The 23288-nt window shown below is 44.7% G+C and overlaps 1 long non-coding RNA gene across 1 annotated transcript; it reads right to left on the bottom strand.

Annotated features, from left to right (window-relative positions):
• Positions 1–16724: 16724 nt before the first annotated feature.
• Positions 16725–17400, bottom strand: LOC135535826 (uncharacterized). The gene is made up of 2 exons (XR_010454893.1): positions 17148–17400; positions 16725–17059 (listed from the first exon to the last, which is right to left on the bottom strand). It is a non-coding gene; the product is annotated as an uncharacterized LOC135535826 (long non-coding RNA).
• Positions 17401–23288: the final 5888 nt, after the last annotated feature.

The raw sequence follows: 23288 nt of genomic DNA, 5'->3' as shown, positions 1-23288 counted from the left end.
TTCAGCATTAAGAGATAGAAACTAACCTCAGCATTAAGAGATAGAAACTAATCTCAGCATTAAGAGATAGAAACTAACCTCAGCATTAAGAGATAGAAACTAACCTCAGCATTAAGAGATATAAACTAACCTCAGCATTAAGAGATAGAAACTAACCTCAGCATTAAGAGATAGAAACTAACCGCAGCATTAAGAGATAGAAACTAACCTCAGCATTAAGAGATAGAAACTAACCGCAGCATTAAGAGATAGAAACTAACCCTCAGCATTAAGAGATAGAAACTAACCTCAGCATTAAGAGATAGAAACTAACCCTCAGCATTAAGAGATGGAAACTAACCACAGCATTAAGAGATAGAAACTAACCACAGCATTAAGAGATATAAACTAACCTCAGCATTAAGAGATAGACACTAACCTCAGCATTAAGAGATAGAAACTAACCTCAGCATTAAGAGATAGAAACTAACCTCAGCATTAAGAGATAGAAACTAACCACAGCATTAAGAGATAGAAACTAGCCTCAGCATTAAGAGATAGAAACTAACCTCAGCATTAAGAGATAGACACTAACCTCAGCATTAAGAGATAGAAACTAACCACAGCATTAAGAGATAGAAACTAACCTCAGCATTAAGAGAGATAGAAACTAACCACAGCATTAAGAGATAGAAACTAACCTCAGCATTAAGAGATAGAAACTAACCTCAGCATTAAGAGATAGAAACTAACCTCAGCATTAAGAGATAGAAACTAGCCTCAGCATTAAGAGATAGAAACTAACCACAGCATTAAGAGATAGAAACTAACCTCAGCATTAAGAGATGAAACTAACCTCAGCATTAAGAGATAAAAACTAACCTCAGCATTAAGAGATAGGAAACTAACCTCAGCATTAGAAGACAAACTAACCTCAGCATTAGAAGTAAACAACCTCAGCATTAAGAGATGAGAAACAACCTCAGCATTAAGAGATAGAAACTAACCTCAGCATTAAGAGATAGAAACTAGCCTCAGCATTAAGAGATAGAAACTAAATCAGCATTAAGAAGATAAAGACAACACTCCTAATAAGAGATAGAAACTAACCTCAGCATTAAGAGATAGACACTAACCTCAGCATTAAGAGATAGAAACTAACCTCAGCATTAAGAGATAGAAACTAACCTCAGCATTAAGAGATAGAAACTAACCTCAGCATTAAGAGATAGAAACTAACCTCAGCATTAAGAGATAGAAACTAACCTCAGCATTAAGAGATAGAAACTAACCTCAGCATTAAGAGATAGAAACTAACCTCAGCATTAAGAGATAGAAACTAACCTCAGCATTAAGAGATAGAAACTAACCTCAGCATTAAGAGATAGAAACTAACCTCAGCATTAAGAGATAGAAACTAACCTCAGCATTAAGAGATAGAAACTAACCTCAGCATTAAGAGATAGAAACTAACCTCAGCATTAAGAGATAGAAACTAACCTCAGCATTAAGAGATAGAAACTAACCTCAGCATTAAGAGATAGAAACTAACCTCAGCATTAAGAGATAGAAACTAACCTCAGCATTAATAAGAGATAGAAACTAACCTCAGCATTAAGAGATAGAAACTAACCTCAGCATTAAGAGATAGAAACTAACCTCAGCATTAAGAGATAGAAACTAACCTCAGCATTAAGAGATAGAAACTAACCTCAGCATTAAGAGATAGAAACTAACCTCAGCATTAAGAGATAGAAACTAACCTCAGCATTAAGAGATAGAAACTAACCGCAGCATTAAGAGATAGAAACTAACCTCAGCATTAAGAGATAGAAACTAACCTCAGCATTAAGAGATAGAAACTAACCCTCAGCATTAAGAGATAGAAACTAACCACAGCATTAAGAGATAGAAACTAACCTCAGCATTAAGAGAAAGAAAACTAACCTCAGCATTAAGAGATAGAAACTAACCGCGAGCATTAAGAGATAGAAACTAACCTCAGCATTAAGAGATAGAAACTAACCTCAGCATTAAGAGATAGAAACCATTAACTGTCTTGCAGAAGTTTGAATGTTTTTTTCCTTCTTCTTCAGTTCGTAGCATTGAGCACCTGAGGGGGTTTTCAGTACGTCCACAATGACATTCCACAATATGCTGAGTATTCCGTCTCAAAAGCCTGAGGCTCTGGTCCCAAATGGCACCATGTCCCCTTTATAGTGCAGAGAGCCTCATGAGCCTTGGTCAAAAGTCAATGCACTCTATAGGGAATAGAGTGCCATTTGGGTCGCACATGGTTTATTCTAAGTTGAGGCTTTAGAATTAATTATATGCTATAATGAATTCTAATCCAACTGTCTCTTTTTTTTACGTTGTCTCTGTAAAATAAATGTTCCTTAATTGTATAATAGTTTGCTGAAGGCTGGAGGATTAGGGTTGTTAGATGTATAGCTTATGCTAACTTATACAGTTGGTTGCTGCACTGATGAGAGAGAGAGTGTGAGAGAGAGAGGGTTGGTTGCTGCACTGATGAGAGAGAGAGGGTGTTGGTTGCTGCACTGATGAGAGAGAGAGAGAGAGGGGGGGCTGGTTGCAGCACTGATGAGAGAGGGGAAGAGAGAGAGAGGGGTTGGTTGCTGCACTGATGAGAGAGAGAGAGAGAGAGAGAGAGAGAGAAAGAGAGAGAGAGAGAGAGAGAGGGTTGGTTGGTTGGTTGCTGCACTGATGAGAAAGAGAGAGAGAGAGAGAGAGAGAGAGAGATAGGGTTGGTTGGTTGGTTGGTTGGTTGCTGCACTGATGAGAAAGAGAGAGAGAGAGAGAGAGAGAGAGAGAGAGGGTTGGTTGGTTGGTTGCTGCACTGATGAGAAAGAGAGAGAGAGAGAGAGAGAAAGAGAGAGAGAAAGAGAGAGAGATAGGGTTGGTTGGTTGGTTGCTGAATTGATGAGAAAGAGAGAGAGAGAGAGAGAGAGAGAGAGAGAGAGAAGAGAGAGAGAGAGGGTTGGTTGGTTGGTTGGTTGCTGCACTGATGAGAAAGAGAGAGAGAGAGAGAGAGAGAGAGAGAGAGAGAGAGAGGGGGGGTTGGTTGGTTGGTTGGTTGCTGCACTGATGAGAAAGAGAGAGAGAGGGAGAGAGAGAGAAAGAGAGAGAGAGATAGGGTTGGTTGGTTGGTTGCTGCACTGATGAGAAAGAGAGAGAGAGAGGGGTTGGTTGGTTGGTTGGTTGCTGCACTGATGAGAAAGAGAGAGAGAGAGAGAGAGAGGGTTGGTTGGTTGGTTGGTTGCTGCACTGATGAGAAAGAGAGAGAGAGAGAGAGAGAGAGAGAGAGAGAGATAATTACTTGACACATTGGAAAGAATTAACAAAAAAACAGAGCAAACTAGAATGCTATTTGTCCCTAAACAGAGAGTACACAGCGGCAGAATACCTGACCACTGTGACTGACCCAAAATTAAGGAAAGCTTTGACTATGTACAGACTCAGTGAGCATAGCCTTGCTATTGAGAAAGGCCGCCGTAGGCAGACATGGCTCTCAAAGAAGACAGGCTATGTGCTCACTGCTCACAAAATGAGGTGGAAACTGAGCTGCACTTCCTAACCTCCTGCCCGATGTATGACCATATTAGAGAGACATATTTCCCTCAGATTACACAGATCCACAAAGAATTCGAAAACAAATCCAATTTTGATAAACTCCCATATCTACTGGGTGAAATTCCACAGTGTGACATCACAGCAGCAAGATTTGTGACCTGTTGCCAAGAGAAAAGAGCAACCAGTGAAGAACACACACCATTGTAAATTCAACCCATATTTATGCTTATTTATTTTATCTTGTGTCCTTTAACCATTTGTACATTGTTAAAACACTGTATATATATATATATATATAATATGACATTTGTAATGTCTTTATTGTTTTGAAACTTCTGTATGTGTAATGTTTACTGTTAATTTTTATTGTTTATTTCACTTTATATATTATCTACTTCACTTGCTTTGGCAATGTTAACACTAGTGGAGGAAGGACTAGTGGAGGAAGGACTAGTAGAGGAAGGACTAGTGGAGGAAGAACTAGTAGAGGAAGGACTAGTGGAGGAAGGACTAGTGGAGGAAGGACTAGTGGAGGAAAGGACTAGTGGAGGAAGGACTAGTGGAGGAAGGACTAGTGGAGGAAAGGACTAGTGGAGGAAGGACTAGTGGTGGAAAGGACTAGTGGAGGAAAGGACTATTGGAGGAAAGGACTAGTGGAGGAAGGACTAGTGGTGGAAAGGACTAGTGGAGGAAGGACTAGTGGACGAAGGACTAGTGGAGGAAAGGACTAGTGGAGGAAGGACTAGTGGAGGAAGGACTAGTGGAGGAAGGACTAATGGAGGAAAGGACTAGTGGAGGAAAGGACTAGTGGAGGAAGGACTAGTGGAGGAATGACTAGTGGAGGAAAGGACTAGTGGAGGAAGGACTAGTGAAAGGACTAGTGGAGGAAAGGACTAGTGGAGGAAAGGTCTAGTGGAGGAAGGACTAGTGGAGGAAAGGACTAGTGGAGGAAAGGACTAGTGGAGGAAGGACTAGTGGAGGAAGGACTAGTGGAGGAAGGACTAGTAGAGGAAGTACTAGTGGAGGAAAGGACTAGTGGAGGAAGGACTAGTGGAGGAAAGGACTAGTGGAAAGACTAGTGGAGGAAAGGACTAGTGGAGGAAAGGACTAGTGGAGGAAAGGACTAGTGGAGGAAGGACTAGTGGAGGAAAGGATTATTGGAGGAAAGGACTAGTGGAGGAAAGGACTAGTGGAGGAGAGGATTATTGGAGGAAAGGACTAGTGGAGGAAAGGATTATTGGAGGAAAGGACTAGTGGAGGAAAGGACTAGTGGAGGAAAGGATTATTGGAGGAAAGGACTAGTGGAGGAAAGGATTATTGGAGGAAAGGATTATTGGAGGAAAGGATTATTGGAGGAAAGGACTAGTGGAGGAAAGGACTAGTGGAGGAAAGGATTATTGGAGGAAAGGACTAGTGGAGGAAAGGACTAGTGGAGGAAAGGATTATTGGAGGAAAGGACTAGTGGAGGAAAGGACTAGTGGAGGAAAGGATTATTGGAGGAAAGACTAGTGGAGGAAAGGACTAGTGGAGGAAAGGACTAGTGGAGGAAAGGACTAGTGGAGGAAGGACTAGTGGAGGAAAGGATTATTGGAGGAAAGGACTAGTGGAGGAAAGGACTAGTGAAAGGACTAGTGGAGGAAAGGACTAGTGGAGGAAAGGACTAGTGGAGGAAAGGATTATTGGAGGAAAGGACTAGTGGAGGAGAGGACTAGTGGAGGAAGGACTAGTGGAGGAAAGGACTAGTGGAGGAAGGACTAGTGGAGGAAGGACTAGTGGAGGAAAGGATTATTGGAGGAAAGGACTAGTGGAGGAAGGCAGGGTGCTTTGAATTCCTCTGTGTGTGCTGTAATATGGGAGAGCCATGCCAGCATGCCCAGAATATGTTACTATTCATCTATCCAATGCATGGAGATGAAAAGCAGCTGCTAGCTAGACTGACTGCAGACCAGTTTGAGGGAAGAGACGGGAGGAGGGAAGACAAAAAGAGGGGTAAGGAGTAAGAGAGAGAGGGGAGTAATTGAGAGAGGGGGAGTAAGAGAGAGAGAGAGGGAGAGAACACGGGACAGAGAGAGAGGGGGAGGGGGAGGGAGGGACGACAGAAAGAGGGGTAAGGAGTAAGAGAGAGAGGGGGAGAGAGAAAGAGGGGGAGGGAAGACAGAAAGAGGGGGAAGGAGTAAGAGAGAGAGGGGGTAGAGAGAAAGAGGGGAGAGAAGACAGAAAGAGAGGTAAGGGAGTAAGAGCGAGAGAGGGGGTAGAGAGAAAGTGTGGAGAGAAGACAGAAAGAGGGGGTAGAGAGAAAGAGGGGGAGGGGGAGGGAAGACAGAAAGAGAGTTAAGGAGTAAGAGAGAGAGGGGTAGAGAGAAAGAGGGAAGGGAAGACAGAAAGAGAGGTAAGGGAGTAAGAGAGAGAGAGGGGGTAGGGAGAAAGAGGGGAGAGAAGACAGAAAGTGTGGTAAGGTGTAAGAGAGAGAGAGGGGGTAGAGAGAAAGAGGGGGAGGGGGAGGGAAGACAGAAAGAGGGGTAAGGAGTAAGAGAGAGAGAGGGGGTAGAGAGAAAGAGGGGAGAGAAGACAGAACGAGTGGTAAGGAGTAAGAGAGAGAGAGGGATAGAGAGAAAGAGGGAGAGAAGACAGAAAGAGGGGGAAGGAGTAAGATAGGGGGAACAAGAGAGAGACAGAGAGAGGCAGAGAAAGAGATGAAGAGAGACAAAAGAGTTAGAGAGAGGAGAGGGAAAGGCAGAGAGAGAGCACGAGAGAGAGAGGGAGAGGCAGAGAGAGAGAGCACGAGAGAGAGAGGAGAGGCAGAGAGAGCATGAGAGAGAGGGAGAGCGAGAGGGAGAGAGAGAGCACGAGAGAGAGGGGAGAGAGAGAGGCAGAGAGAGGGAGAGCGAGAGGGAGAGAGAGAGCACGAGAGAGAGAGGGGGAGAGAGAGCGAGAGAGAGGGAGAGGCAGAGAGAGAGAGAGCGTGCCTGCCAAGTTACAACCCTGCGTTTTAGAGGGTCTTATTAAGTTCCCCTGTCTCTCTCTCTCCCTCAGTCAAGACAGACAGAAGGACCTGACAGAAACCACTTTCAGATGTGCTGCTGACTTGAATAATATTTTATCAACACTTTTCACAAAAATGACACAAATACACTCAATACGTGTAGGATTGTGACAATGGATTCCATTTGAAGAGTTCCCCTAAGTTCTGCTGAGGGCAGTGACCTTTGACAGGGACGCACACTGAGTGTACAAAACAAAAGCTGCTCTTTCCACGACATAGACTGACCAGGTGAATCCAGGTGAACGCTGTGATCCCTTATTGATGGAGAGGTGGACACAGGTTATTTAAGAAGGATGCTTACGCCTTGAGACAGTTGAGACATGGATTGTGTATATGTGCCATTCAGAGGGTGAATGGGCAAGACAACATATGTAGGTGTCTTTGAACGGGGTGTGGTGGTGGTAGGTGTCTTTGAACGGGGTATGGTGGTGGTAGGTGTCTTTGAACGTGGTGTGGTAGTGGTAGGTGTCTTTGAACGGGGTGTGGTGGTGGTAGGTGTCTTTGAACGGGGTGTGGTGGTGGTAGGTGTCTTTGAACGGGGTATGGTGGTGGTAGGTGTCTTTTGAACGTGGTGTGGTGGTGGTAGGTGTCTTTGAACGGGGTATGGTGGTGGTAGGTGTCTTTGAACGGGGTGTGGTGGTGGTAGGTGTCTTTGAACGGGGTGTGGTGGTGGTAGGTGTCTTTGAACGGGGTGTGGTGGTGGTAGGTGTCTTTGAACGGGGTGTGGTGGTGGTAGGTGTCTTTGAACGGGGTGTGGTGGTGGTAGGTGTCTTTGATCGGGGTGTGGTGGTGGTAGGTGTCTTTGAACGGGGTATGGTGTTGGTAGGTGCCTTTGAACGGGGTATGGATGTTGGTAGGTGCCAGGCGCACCGGTTTGAATGTGTCAAGAACTGCAACGCTACTGTTTTTTTCATGCTCAGCAGTTTCCTGTGTTTATCAAGAATGGTCCACCACCCAAAGGACATCCCGCTTGACACAACTGTGGGAAGCATTGGAGTCAACATGGGCCAGCATCCCTGTGGAACGCCCTGACGAAGTCGAGGCTGTTCAGAGGACCAAAGGTGGATGCAACTCAATATTAGGACGGTGTTCATAATGTTTTGTTCACTCAGTGTAATTTTTACAGTGTGAATTTAAAGAACACTACTGCTACCTCCGAATACATAGGGAGATTTCCTGTAATGTGAATGTACTGTCGCTGATCACATCCCTATTTGTAGGCCAGGCTAATGGGTTCAATTCACTTCCCTCTCATTGGAGTCTGATACTACTCTGTTCAGTCTCATCAGACACATGAAAGGGGGGGATATAAGCTGTGAAAAGGGGTCCTCCAGTCCACCTCCAACCTTCTCCTCCGAGTCCTCAGCAGTCCTCTCTCATCTCTGGAGGGAAGGCCTTTCACATCAAGTTAATTACATCCCCTCCGAGCCGCTCAGGTCTCAACGCAGCTCTTTGTCTCTGCTAATCTTAGGATCCCTCAGAACTGGTTGGGTTACACGTCGGAGAGGGGAATCTGGAACCAGCCTTGGAAGACATTTCAAAGTCGAGAGGAGAGAGGGCCGCCGTATCACCTCACCGCCCTGGACCGTGGTCGGACTTCATGTCTTAGAGCTTATCGTGACCTGGAGTCAAGTCAGCTACCTACTGGAACAGAATAGCTTTGATCTCCTATAAGACATATCTTGATGGGGTTTGTTTTTTATGTCGATGGAATAGAAGAGAAGTGTCCTTGTTGTTCATAGCGGAAATGAACAGTAATATATTTATATACTGTAAATACATAAATATAAATACACATATTATAAATGCTCTTTCAAGTAAGAATATAGATGGAAGGAATTGGTTCAGTTGTGTGTCTTGTTTTGTGTTCTGCAGCTCACACACACACACCCCAAGACCGATTCACTCCAGAACCAGCACCCTGTCCATGCCACAGAGGGATAATTCACGACATCATGTCAATATGATGGCGTTGGCAGGTAGCCTGGTGGTTAGAGTGTTGGGTCAGTAACCGAAAGGTTGCTGGATCGAATCCCGAGCTGACAAGGTAAAAATATGTCGTTCTGCCCCTGAACAAGGCAGTTAATCCCGGTAGGCCGTCATTGTAACTAAGAATTTGTTCTTAACTGACTTGTCTAGTTAAATAAAGGTTCAATAAAATATATGATAAAACTAATGACGTCAAAGAGAATGTGGACAAGGCACAGAAGTATGAATCAAATCAAATCAAATGAGAGGATTTCCCTTAGCGATCTGAACGCCTCCTTGAACAGGATATCCTAGTGACGTCCTTTAGCTTCACTATTGAACATGATATCCTAGTGACTTCCTTTAGCATGACTATTGAACATGATATCCTAGTGACGTCCTTCAGCATGACTATTGAACATGATATCCTAGTGACTTCCTTTAGCATGACTATTGAACATGATATCCTAGTGACTTCCTTTAGCATGACTATTGAACATGATATCCTAGTGACTTCCTTTAGCATGACTATTGAACATGATATCCTAGTGACGTCCTTTAGCATGATATCCTAGTGACGTCCTTTAGCATGACTAACTCCTCAGCTGTTTCAAACTACAAAGGTAATTTTATCATGACCACTTAGTTTCCATTTTTATTAGTCCAAGATTTTGTTGCGATGAGATAAAAATCCTAAACTTTCCATATGTTAGGTGATAAGTCTGTTATGGTGTTAGAGAACGAGAGGGACGTTGGGGAATTGATCTTGGATATCAGCCTTTCAAAGCAGGGCCAGTTTAGCCAAGGGAGCTTCAGTCTGCTCTGATCTGACGTGCTGGTTGGTCCCTATTCCTCAGGACTTCAGTGTGCTCTGATCTGACGTGCTGGCCTGTACCTATTCCTCAGGACTTCAGTCTGATCTGACGTGCTGGCCTGTACCTATTCCTCAGGACTTCAGTCTGATCTGATGTGCTGGCCTGTACCTATTCCTCAGGACTTCAGTGTGCTCTGATCTGACGTGCTGGCCTGTACCTATTCCTCAGGACTTCAGTCTGATCTGATGTGCTGGCCTGTACCTATTCCTCAGGACTTCAGTCTGCTCTGCTCTGATGTGCTGGCCTGTACCTATTCCTCAGGACTTCAGTCTGCTCTGATGTGCTGGCCTGTACCTATTCCTCAGGACTTCAGTCTGATCTGATGTGCTGGCCTGTACCTATTCCTCAGGACTTCAGTGTGCTCTGATCTGACGTGCTGGCCTGTACCTATTCCTCAGGACTTCAGTCTGATCTGACGTGCTGGCCTGTACCTATTCCTCAGGACTTCAGTCTGATCTGATGTGCTGGCCTGTACCTATTCCTCAGGACTTCAGTGTGCTCTGATCTGATGTGCTGGCCTGTACCTATTCCTCAGGACTTCAGTCTGCTCTGCTCTGATGTGCTGGCCTGTACCTATTCCTCAGGACTTCAGTGTGCTCTGATCTGACGTGCTGGCCTGTACCTATTCCTCAGGACTTCAGTCTGATCTGATGTGCTGGCCTGTACCTATTCCTCAGGACTTCAGTCTGATCTGATGTGCTGGCCTGTACCTATTCCTCAGGACTTCAGTCTGCTCTGATGTGCTGGCCTGTACCTATTCCTCAGGACTTCAGTCTGATCTGACGTGCTGGCCTGTACCTATTCCTCAGGACTTCAGTCTGATCTGACGTGCTGGCCTGTACCTATTCCTCAGGACTTCCGTCTGATCTGATGTGCTGGCCTGTACCTATTCCTCAGGACTTCAGTCTGATCTGACGTGCTGGCCTGTACCTATTCCTCAGGACTTCAGTCTGATCTGATGTGCTGGCCTGTACCTATTCCTCAGGACTTCAGTCTGATCTGATGTGCTGGCCTGTACCTATTCCTCAGGACTTCAGTGTGCTCTGATCTGATGTGCTGGCCTGTACCTATTCCTCAGGACTTCAGTCTGATCTGACGTGCTGGCCTGTACCTATTCCTCAGGACTTCAGTGTGCTCTGATCTGACGTGCTGGCCTGTACCTATTCCTCAGGACTTCAGTCTGATCTGATGTGCTGGCCTGTACCTATTCCTCAGGACTTCAGTGTGCTCTGATCTGATGTGCTGGCCTGTACCTATTCCTCAGGACTTCAGTGTGCTCTGATGTGCTGGCCTGTACCTATTCCTCAGGACTTCAGTCTGCTCTGCTCTGATGTGCTGGCCTGTACCTATTCCTCAGGACTTCAGTGTGCTCTGATCTGACGTGCTGGCCTGTACCTATTCCTCAGGACTTCAGTCTGATCTGACGTGCTGGCCTGTACCTATTCCTCAGGACTTCAGTGTGATCTGATCTGATGTGCTGGCCTGTACCTATTCCTCAGGACTTCAGTGTGATCTGATCTGATGTGCTGGCCTGTACCTATTCCTCAGGACTTCAGTGTGCTCTGATCTGATGTGCTGGCCTGTACCTATTCCTCAGGACTTCAGTGTGCTCTGATGTGCTGGCCTGTAGCCATTTGTCAGGACCACTAAGCCAATCATCAGTTTAGTTTGCAAATGTCAGAAGAGCTGGCCATCATGTCAATCATCTCCTCTGGAATCTTTACGTTTCCAACATTGAAGTGTGTTGTTGTGCTCTCTGTGTTCCTTCTCAACGCTGTCTGTTTCTAGACTCCTCTCTATAATCCTTCTCACCGCTGTCTGTTTCTAGACTCCTCTCTGTGTTCCTTCTCACCGCTGTCTGTTTCTAGACTCCTCTCTGTGTTCCTTCTCACCGCTGTCTGTTTCTAGACTCCTCTCTGTGTTCCTTCTCACCGCTGTCTGTTTCTAGACTCCTCTCAAGAAACAGTAGTCTACATTCACAATACTGGAGACTGAGTATATGACATGCAATAAATTCATTATATTTTGGGGCATTTTACCAGGAAATGACCCTTGAGGTTAGAAACATATTCATTCAGGTAACAGGAAGTGGCAAGAGGTCAGCAAGAAGTAGTCAGCATGCACAAAGTCGGCATCAGACCTTGCCTGTCTCTATAGACTGGAGGTGAACAAGTCACGTGTGTGATTGGATGGCCAGTGGAGCCTTTATTAGTTCCTCTCGTATCTGACAGAAGACCTTCAGAGTGGTTGGGCAGAGCACAGCAGTTACGCTCAGCTTAGATAACATGTGGCAGGACAATCTCTCCCCTGGAACATAATATCTTAGAGAATGTGTGTGGCAGGACAATCTCTCCCCTGGAACATAATATCTTAGAGAATGTGTGTGGCAGGAAAATCTCTCCCCTGGAACATAATATCTTAGAGAATGTGTGTGGCAGGAAAATCTCTCCCCTGGAACATAATATCTTAGAGAACGTGTGTGGCAGGAAAATCTCTCCTCTGGAACATAATATCTTAGAGAACGTGTGTGGCAGGAAAATCTCTCCCCTGGAACATAATATCTTAGAGAACGTGTGTGGCAGGAAAATCTCTCCCCTGGAACATAATATTTTAGAGAACTTGTGTGGCAGGAAATGTGTGTGGCAGGAAAATCTCTCCCCTGCAACATCATCTTTTAGAGAACGTGTGTGGCAGGAAATGCGTGTGGCAGGAAAATCTCTCCCCTGCAACATCATCTTTTAGAGAACGTGTGTGGCAGGAAATGCGTGTGGCAGGAAAATCTCTCCCCTGCAACATCATCTTTTAGAGAACGTGTGTGGCAGGAAAATCTCTCCCCTGCAACATCATCTTTTAGAGAACGTGTGTGGCAGGACAATCCAAGCTGTCTGGAAGACACATTGTTTCGGGTTTAATAACAGAAGAGAGATGTAAAACAATGAATGGCAGTACAGTATAATGAGGCAGTTAGTGGAACGATTGTCACACAAAAAGGGACAAATGCTGTTGATGAATTCATTTTCATATTTATTTAGCTTTAAAAAAAATGTTTTAACAATGAAGTCAAGATACAATGTAATGTAATGAACAAAACCCCATCATCTCTGTACTGGACAACGTTAAAATAAAATACATTTATATTAATGACACTTCCTATTAGCTCCTTTATAACAACCCATATGCAGCAACATGGCTGTTTAAATAGTAATGTAAGATGAATTTGATAAGGAGAGATAACGTGGCTGTTTAAATAGTAATGCACAACGGATTTGATAAGGAGAGATAATCGTGGCTGTTTAAATAGTAATGTAAGATGAATTTGATAAGGAGAGAGATAACGTGGCTGTTTAAATAGTAATGTAAGATGAATTTGATAAGGAGAGAGATAACGTGGCTGTTTAAATAGTAATGTATGATGAATTTGATAAGGAGAGAGATAACGTGGCTGTTTTTAAATAATAGTAATGCACAACGGATTTGATAAGGAGAGAGATAACGTGGCTGTTTAAATAGTCATGTACGATGATAGGTAAAGAACATGGTAAATTGGACATGGGATGTTTCTCAAAGCGCTGAATGATGGTTGCATTTACAAGCAGGAATGCATTGCTGCTATAAAGAACACATTATTATACAGCCCTTCCTGTGGGATGTAAGATATAGTAAAGAGTGCATCCCAAATCACACCCTATTCACTATGTAGTACACTGTGTAGTGTACACTACTTTTGACCAACTGTGTCAACATTAGTGCACAGCGCAGGGAATCGGGTGCCAGCCCAAATGCCACCCAGGAAGTCCGGCCAATGGAGAAAGAGTATCAGTAACCATTGCCAATAGATACCAGAATATCGTTGACGTGGCAGTTTCCACATGTACATCCGGCCGGACGTACAATTCGGTTCCTACTGGAGTGGATCGAGCCCAATGACATCACAGACCCCCTCACCCCCACAACCCTTTATGGTTATGACTCATGGAGACTGAAGTCCAGACTATCCACTGTCCATTAACGACAGCTTTAAGACGTACTCATGTGTGCACACCGTAGCAAAACGTATATATATATATATATATATATTTTGCAATTGAAAACGTTTTCCCAACGAAAACGTGCGTTTCTGATTGGACAAGTTCAGGTCGTCCTTTCCAAGTTTTGGTCTGTTTTCTTCCATTCGGTATCTAGTGAATACGACCCAAGACTCCTCAATAAAACAGTCATCCCCCAGCCCTCTAATGCAAAACAGATCCTGCACCCACAGTGAGACAGGGGCATGTGTCCCAAATGGTGCCCTATACCCTACGCAGTACACTACTGCTGACCCTATTCCCTATGGACCCTGGTCAAAAGCAGTGTACTAAAAAGGGAACAGGGTGGCCATTTGGGACGCACACGAGGCTGTGTTGGAATTATTTAGTTCACAAATAGCAAACCTACAGTAAGAGTTGTTTCTACAAGTTGACCATTTCACACCAGCCTGATCCACAGAGTACTGTTGTTCCACGGACTACTGTTGTTCCACAGAGTACTGTGGGTTCCACAGAGTACTGTTGTTCCACAGAGTACTGTTGTTCCACATACTACTGTTGTTCCACAGAGTACTGTTGTTCCACAGAGTACTGTTGTTCCACAGACTGCTGTTGTTCCACAGACTACTGTTGTTCCACGGACTACGGTTGTTCCACGGACTACTGTTGTTCCACAGAGTACTGTTGTTCCACAGACTACTGTTGTTCCACAGAGTACTGTTGTTCCACAGACTACTGTTGTTCCACAGACTACTGTTGTTCCACAGACTACTGTTGTTCCACAGAGTACTGTTGTTCCACAGACTACTGTTGTTCCACAGAGTACTGTTGTTCCACAGACTGCTGTTGTTCCACGGACTACGGTTGTTCCACGGACTACTGTGGGTTCCACAGAGTACTGTTGTTCCACAGACTACTGTTGTTCCACAGAGTACTGTTGTTCCACAGACTGCTGTTGTTCCACAGACTACTGTTGTTCCACAGACTACTGTTGTTCCACGGACTACGGTTGTTCCACGGACTACTGTGGGTTCCACAGAGTACTGTTGTTCCACAGACTGCTGTTGTTCCACGGACTACGGTTGTTCCACGGACTACTGTGGGTTCCACAGAGTACTGTTGTTCCACAGACTACTGTTGTTCCACAGACTGCTGTTGTTCCACGGACTACGGTTGTTCCACGGACTGCTGTTGTTCCACGGACTACGGTTGTTCCACGGACTACTGTTGTTCCACAGACTACTGTTGTTCCACAGACTACTGTTGTTCCACGGACTACTGTTGTTCCACGGACTACTGTGGGTTCCACAGAGTACTGTTGTTCCACAGACTACTGTTGTTCCACAGACTATCACTGTATTCTGGCTGTCTGTATTTGCAGGATCTACCGTATGGGCTCCTAAAGCATGTACATTATGACGTTGGAAAGACTGTAGAAAATGTAGGTATCAGGTACAGTTGACACAATACATGATACTAAGCTGAAGTAGATTCCTGTCTGTGGACATGTGATAACCATTACAAAGCATTAATGTGCTTAATGATAACAGTTTGTTGTTTTGGAGTATACCATTTCTGATCCCAGATCTGTTTGTGCTCTTGCTAACTCCACTGCTGTTGTTGTCAAGAAAAACATGTTTGGCATAACAACGAGTGCCAAGGAGTTGGTGTGACAGTACAAACAGACTGTCCCCTCAGGCCATAGCTTTCCTCCTAAAGGACACATCCTTCCCAGAAGCCCTCAGAACTGACTTTTTGTGAAAACAAACTGCATTTATTTACCGAACAATATTTACATATAAAAATGTTTTTTTTTTTTAAACGTATCCGTTCTTGGAGAGGCTGACTTGAAATACGAACGGTCGCTTAGATTTTCAAAATATACTCATAATAGTTTGTTGGCAAAACACCTAAAAATGCAGTTCATAACAACAAAGAACAGAAGACGGCAGGAGACGGGAGAGAAGAGGACACCGTGTCGGGGGGGACAACTACTTACTGCACTACTTTTGACCAGAGCACAATGGACCCAGGTCAAAGGTAGTGCACTACTGTTTGGAATGGGGTGAAATTTGGGACACATCCAATATCCTAAGAGGAGGAGGAAGGGGGGGGACACATCCAATATCCTAAGAGGAGGGCAAAGGGGGGGACACATCCAATATCCTAAGAGGAGGAGGAAGGGGGGGGGCACATCCAATATCCTAAGAGGAGGGCGAAGGGGGGACACATCCAATATCCTAAGAGGAGGAGGAAGGGGGGGGGCACATCCAATATCCTAAGAGGAGGAGGAAGGGGGGGACACATCCAATATCCTAAGAGGAGGAGGAAGGGGGGGGCACATCCAATATCCTAAGAGGAGGAGGAAGGGGGGGGACACATCCAATATCCTAAGAGGAGGAGGAAGGGGGGACGGGGACGATACATCCAATATCCTAAGAGGAGGAGGAAGGGGGGACGGGGACGATACATCCAATATCCTAAGAGGAGGTGGAAGGGGGGGACACATCCAATATCCGAAGAGGAGGAGGAGGAGGGGGGGCACATCCAATATCCTAAGAGGAGGAGGAAGGGGGGGACACATCCAATATCCGAAGAGGAGGGGGGGCACCTTTTACTGAAGTTGGAAACCTCAAATGAGTTGGTTGCATCAATGGCTTCAGCAGCTGTTCCAAGCAGCTGTTCCAAGCAGCTGTTCCAAGCAGCTGTTCCAAGCATGCAGAGGTATCAGTTCAGAGGAGGAACCCAGGATCACTACATATATGGTCACTGCTCAGAGCTCGGTCTGTGAATATAAGAGTGGTTACATTTCTCCAGGTCCGTCTCTCAGCTGTTTACCAAAACAGGTGGCAGAGAGACTGCTTTGTTGTCCTTTCAATCCCATAATTAACCCTTTAAAAAGGGGGAATTCACAGCTCAAAACACACAAAGCGTCCATGCCGACCACTGTTCTGGTAAAAGGCAGAGGGACGGTGCTGGAAAAATGGACGGAGCCACATGGATACAAGGACAGACCGTCCATGACAACAACATTATAGTTGAACCATGTTTTGAGGCTATACAGTGTTTACATTGACATTCTTTTACAAACCTTGGAGTAGAACAAGCGTATATTTTGGGGTTCTGATGGGGTACGACAGTTGGATTTAACTCGCGCCATTTACAAGTTATATTCTTCCAGGTTCAATTGGTATATATCATTATTGAAGAAAAAATATATCTAAAAGATGGATGAACCTGACGCAGATTAAAACCCTTTAATGAGAGGAGAAACCGCTGTGAAGAAGTGAGGACTGAGGCACATGCAAACAGCAGTAAAACACAGAGCAGAAGCTTAGCTTTGGCAGCATCTACAGCAGTTTGGCCAACGAATACCTTGGAGTGGAGTTGGAGACACTGCTATATTTTAAACTGGAGAAACTTTCCAATACGTTCCAGTACAGACTAATACTAATACTGTGTTCTGATTAAGGTGGTGTTTGTTTAACTGGCAGATATATTTACGGAGGTGGAGTTGCGCCAGCCCAAAAGTTGAAGCCTTTCCCTAACTCTAACCCTTACCGTAACCTCAAACTAACCTTAACATAACCTCAAACTAACCTTACCGTAACCTCAAACTAACCTTAACGTAACCTCAAACTAACCTTACCGTAACCTCAAACTAACCTTACCGTAACCTCAAACTAACCTTAACGTAACCTCAAACTAACCTTACCGTAACCTCAAACTAACCTTACCGTAACCTCAAACTAACCTTACCGTAACCTCAAACTAACCTTAACGTAAACTCAAACTAACCGTAACCTCAAACTAACCTTACCGTAACCTCAAACTAACCTTAACGTAACCTCAAACTAACCTTACCGTAACCTCAAACTAACCTTAACGTAACCTCAAACTAACCTTAACGTAACCTCAAACTAACCTTACCGTAACCTCAAACTAACCTTAACATAACCTCAAACTAACCTTAACATAACCTCAAACTAACCTTACCGTAACCTCAAACTAACCTTAACGTAAACTCAAACTAACCTTAACCTCAAACTAACCTTAACATAACCTCAAACTAACCTTACCGTAACCTCAAACTAACCTTACTGTAACCTCAAACTAACCTTACCGTAACCTCAAACTAACCTTAACATAACCTCAAACTAACCTTAACATAACCCTGGTTTCTAACCCTAAACGTAACCCTACTTTAACCCTGCACTTCAACCCCTAATGCCAAAGCTGTTTGTTCTGCCAGGTGAATATAAACCTCCTCTGATAAAGGTCCATACTAGTAAACCTATAGGGTCCATACTAGTAAACCTATAGGGTCCATACTAGTAAACCTATAGATAGGGTCCATACTAGTAAACCTATAGGGTCCATACTAGTAAACCTATAGGGTCCATTCTAGTAAACCTATAGATAGGGTCCATACTAGTAAACCTATAGGGTCCATACTAGTAAACCTATAGGGTCCATACTAGTAAACCTATAGGGTCCATTCTAGTAAACCTATAGGGTCCATACTAGTAAACCTATAGGGTCCATTCTAGTAAACCTATAGGGTCCATACAAGTAAACCTATAGGGTCCATACAAGTAAACCTATAGGGTCCATACTAGTAAACCTATAGGGTCCAAACTAGTAAACCTATAGGGTCCATACTAGTAAACCTATAGGGTCCATACAAGTAAACCTATAGGGTCCAAACTAGTAAACCTATAGGGTCCATACAAGTAAACCTATAGGGTCCAAACTAGTAAACCTATAGGGTCCATACAAGTAAACCTATAGGGTCCATACTAGTAAACCTATAGGGTCCATACTAGTAAACCTATAGGGTCCATACTAGTAAGGCAGTTCTCACCAAGGGGGCAAAATATGAATTCCTCCTATATTAACAATGAAACAATAGAGCAAAGGAGACTAAAATGTCAGCTTGAATCTCGGCGGCAGTCAGAGCAGAAGCACCAGAACCAGGAAATACCGACTGACAGTACTGAAACATCCATTCAAATACTAATTAACATTGGTAGTGGGTTTGAAAAAAAAGCAGTATTTATCATAATACAGTATCAGAGTGATACGAGGGTAAAAATTACAAATCATTAGTACATTTCAAAATACAAAGCGTTATTGCATTTTAAAGGTATATATATAAAAATAAAATTTAAAAAAGCACAGGAGGACATAGGTTGTATAAAATGGCACCCTAGTCCCTTTAGAGTGCAGAGGGCCCTGGTCAAAAGAGGGCAGAGGGCCCTGGTCAAAAGAGGGCAGAGGGCCCTGGTCAAAAGAGGGCAGAGGGCCCTGGTCAAAAGAGGGCAGAGGGCCCTGGTCAAAAGAGGGCAGAGGGCCCTGGTCAAAAGTAGTGAACTGTACAGGGAATAGAGTACCACTCCAGAAGCAGCCATAGTCTGGCGGTTCACAGTGATCTCTCCTCAGCTCAGATGAACGCCCCCCTGAAGGGACGTGATTGGTTGTTCTGTCGTTGCCACCGGCAGCGGAGCCTGGCAAGTGGCGTGTCCCGAAGGTTCTCAAACTCTGAGAAACCCAGCTGGTTGAGAAGGTCGTACACCCCGGCCCTGGCTGCCACCTACAGGAGAGACACAGGAGAGAAACACAATGTGTAAAGACCACAGCAGGACAAACAGGAGAAACACAATGTGTAAAGACCACAGCAGGACAAACAGGAGAAACACAATGTGTAGACCACAGCAGGACAAACAGGAGAAACACAATGTGTAGACCACAGCAGGATAAACAGGAGAAACACAATGTGTAAAGACCACAGCAGGAGAAACACAATGTGTAGACCACAGCAGGAGAAACACAATGTGTAGACCACAGCAGGACAAACAGGAGAAACACAATGTGTAAAGACCACAGCAGGACAAACAGGAGAAACACAATGTGTAGACCACAGCAGGAGAAACACAATGTGTAGACCACAGCAGGAGAAACACAATGTGTAGACCACAGCAGGACAAACAGGAGAAACACAATGTGTAGACCACAGCAGGAGAAACACAATGTGTAGACCACAGCAGGACAAACAGGAGAAACACAATGTGTAAAGACCACAGCAGGACAAACAGGAGAAACACAATGTGTAGACCACAGCAGGAGAAACACAATGTGTAGACCACAGCAGGAGAAACACAATGTGTAGACCACAGCAGGACAAACAGGAGAAACACAATGTGTAGACCACAGCAGGACAAACAGGAGAAACACAATGTGTAGACCACAGCAGGACAAACAGGAGAAACACAATGTGTAGACCACAGCAGGACAAACAGGAGAAACACAATGTGTAGACCACAGCAGGAGAAACAGGAGAAACACAATGTGTAGACCACAGCAGGAGAAACACAATGTGTAGACCACAGCAGGACAAACAGGAGAAACACAATGTGTAAAGACCACAGCAGGACAAACAGGAGAAACACAATGTGTAGACCACAGCAGGAGAAACAGGAGAAACACAATGTGTAGACCACAGCAGGATAAACAGGAGAAACACAATGTGTAGACCACAGCAGGACAAACAGGAGAAACACAATGTGTAGACCACAGCAGGAGAAACACAATGTGTAGACCACAGCAGGACAAACAGGAGAAACACAATGTGTAGACCACAGCAGGACAAACAGGAGAAACACAATGTGTAGACCACAGCAGGACAAACAGGAGAAACACAATGTGTAGACCACAGCAGGACAAACAGGAGAAACACAATGTGTAAAGACCACAGCAGGACAAACAGGAGAAACACAATGTGTAAAGACCACAGCAGGACAAACAGGAGAAACACAATGTGTAAAGACCACAGCAGGACAAACAGGAGAAACACAATGTGTAGACCACAGCAGGACAAACAGGAGAAACACATGAACAGAACAGAGAGCAATTCAAGAAGGATCCACACACAGTGAGTAAAGACCAGAGCAGAGCAGCCACCTGGGAGAACCACAGCAGGGAGAACAGGAGAGACAGCTATTGGTTAGAAGACAGCTGGTTGAGGTCACCCACACAACCACAGCAGGAGACACACACAGGAAACAACTTAAGAACTAAGAACAGAACGGGCTGAAACATCAATGCACTTTATTTGTCAGTGATCTCAGACCAAAACGTTTAACTCTACTTACAATGTCCTGTTAACACCCTACATAACCACAGCAGATACACAGGGTCAATGTCCTGTTAACACCCTACACAACCACAGCAGATACACAGAGACACACGGGGTCAATGTCCTGTTAACACCCTACATAACCACAGCAGATACACAGAGACACACGGGGTCAATGTCGTGTTAACACCCTACATAACCACAGCAGATACACAGAGACACACAGGGTCAATGTCCTGTTATCACCCTACATAACCACAGCAGATACACAGGGTCAATGTCCTGTTAACACCCTACATAACCACAGCAGATACACAGGGTCAATGTCCTGTTAACACCCTACATAACCACAGCAGATACACAGAGACTCACAGGGTCAATGTCCTGTTAACACCCTACACAACCACAGCAGATACACAGGGTCAATGTCCTGTTAACACCCTACATAACCACAGCAGATACACAGAGACTCACAGGGTCAATGTCCTAGTTAACACCCTACATAACCACAGCAGATACACAGGGTCAATGTCCTGTTTACACCCTACATAACCACAGCAGATACACAGAGACTCACAGGGTCAATGTCCTAGTTAACACCCTACATAACCACAGCAGATACACAGAGACTCACAGGGTCAATGTCCTGTTAACACCCTACATAACCACAGCAGATACACAGAGACTCACAGGGTCAATGTCCTAGTTAACACCCTACATAACCACAGCAGATACACAGAGACTCACAGGGTCAATGTCCTAGTTAACACCCTACATAACCACAGCAGATACACAGGGTCAATGTCCTGTTAACACCCTACATAACCACAGCAGATACACAGAGACTCACAGGGTCAATGTCCTAGTTAACACCCTACATAACCACAGCAGATACACAGAGACTCACAGGGTCAATGTCCTGTTAACACCCTACATAACCACAGCAGATACACAGAGATACACAGGGTCAATGTCCTGTTAACACCCTACATAACCACAGCAGATACACAGAGACTCACAGGGTCAATGTCCTAGTTAACACCCTACATAACCACAGCAGATACACAGGGTCAATGTCCTAGTTAACACCCTACACAACCACAGCAGATACACAGAGACTCACAGGGTCAATGTCCTAGTTAACACCCTACATAACCACAGCAGATACACAGAGATACACAGGGTCAATGTCATGTTAACACCCTACATAACCACAGCAGATACACAGAGACTCACAGGGTCAATGTCCTAGTTAACACCCTACATAACCACAGCAGATACACAGGGTCAATGTCCTGTTAACACCCTACATAACCACAGCAGATACACAGGGTCAATGTCCTGTTAACACCCTACATAACCACAGCAGATACACAGAGACTCACAGGGTCAATGTCCTAGTTAACACCCTACATAACCACAGCAGATACACAGAGACTCACAGGGTCAATGTCCTGTTAACACCCTACATAACCACAGCAGATACACAGACTCACAGGGTCAATGTCCTGTTAACACCCTACATAACCACAGCAGATACACAGAGACTCACAGGGTCAATGTCCTGTTAACACACTACATAACCACAGCAGATACACAGGGTCAATGTCCTGTTAACACTCTACATAACCACAGCAGATACACAGGGTCAATGTCATGTTAACACCCTACATAACCACAGCAGATACACAGACTCACAGGGTCAATGTCCTGTTAACACCCTACATAACCACAGCAGATACACAGAGACTCACAGGGTCAATGTCCTAGTTAACACCCTACATAACCACAGCAGATACACAGAGACTCACCGGGTCAATGTCCTGTTAACACCCTACATAACCACAGCAGATACACAGAGACACACGGGGTCAATGTCCTGTTATCACCCTACATAACCACAGCAGATACACAGGGTCAATGTCCTGTTTACACCCTACATAACCACAGCAGATACACAGAGACACACAGGGTCAATGTCCTGTTTACACCCTACATAACCACAGCAGATACACAGAGACACACAGGGTCAATGTCCTGTTTACACCCTACATAACCACAGCAGATACACAGAGACACACAGGGTCAATGTCCTGTTATCACCCAACATAACCACAGCAGATACACAGGGTCAATGTCATGTTAACACCCTACATAACCACAGCAGATACACAGAGACTCACAGGGTCAATGTCCTAGTTAACACCCTACATAACCACAGCAGATACACAGAGACTCACAGGGTCAATGTCCTAGTTAACACCCTACATAACCACAGCAGATACACAGAGACTCACAGGGTCAATGTCCTAGTTAACACCCTACATAACCACAGCAGATACACAGGGACACACGGGGTCAATGTCATGTTAACACCCTACATAACCACAGCAGATACACAGGGTCAATGTCATGTTAACACCCTACATAACCACAGCAGATACACAGAGACTCACAGGGTCAATGTCCTAGTTAACACCCTACATAACCACAGCAGATACACAGAGACTCACAGGGTCAATGTCCTAGTTAACACCCTACATAACCACAGCAGATACACAGAGACTCACAGGGTCAATGTCCTAGTTAACACCCTACATAACCACAGCAGATACACAGGAAACAATAAATAAATACATCAATTACATTTAGCCATAGATAGAAGAACTTTA

Source organism: Oncorhynchus masou, unplaced genomic scaffold (genome assembly GCF_036934945.1).
Source record: "Oncorhynchus masou masou isolate Uvic2021 unplaced genomic scaffold, UVic_Omas_1.1 unplaced_scaffold_5185, whole genome shotgun sequence".
NCBI classification, from domain to species: domain Eukaryota; kingdom Metazoa; phylum Chordata; class Actinopteri; order Salmoniformes; family Salmonidae; genus Oncorhynchus; species Oncorhynchus masou.
This window is presented reverse-complemented; position numbering and strand designations above follow the sequence as displayed.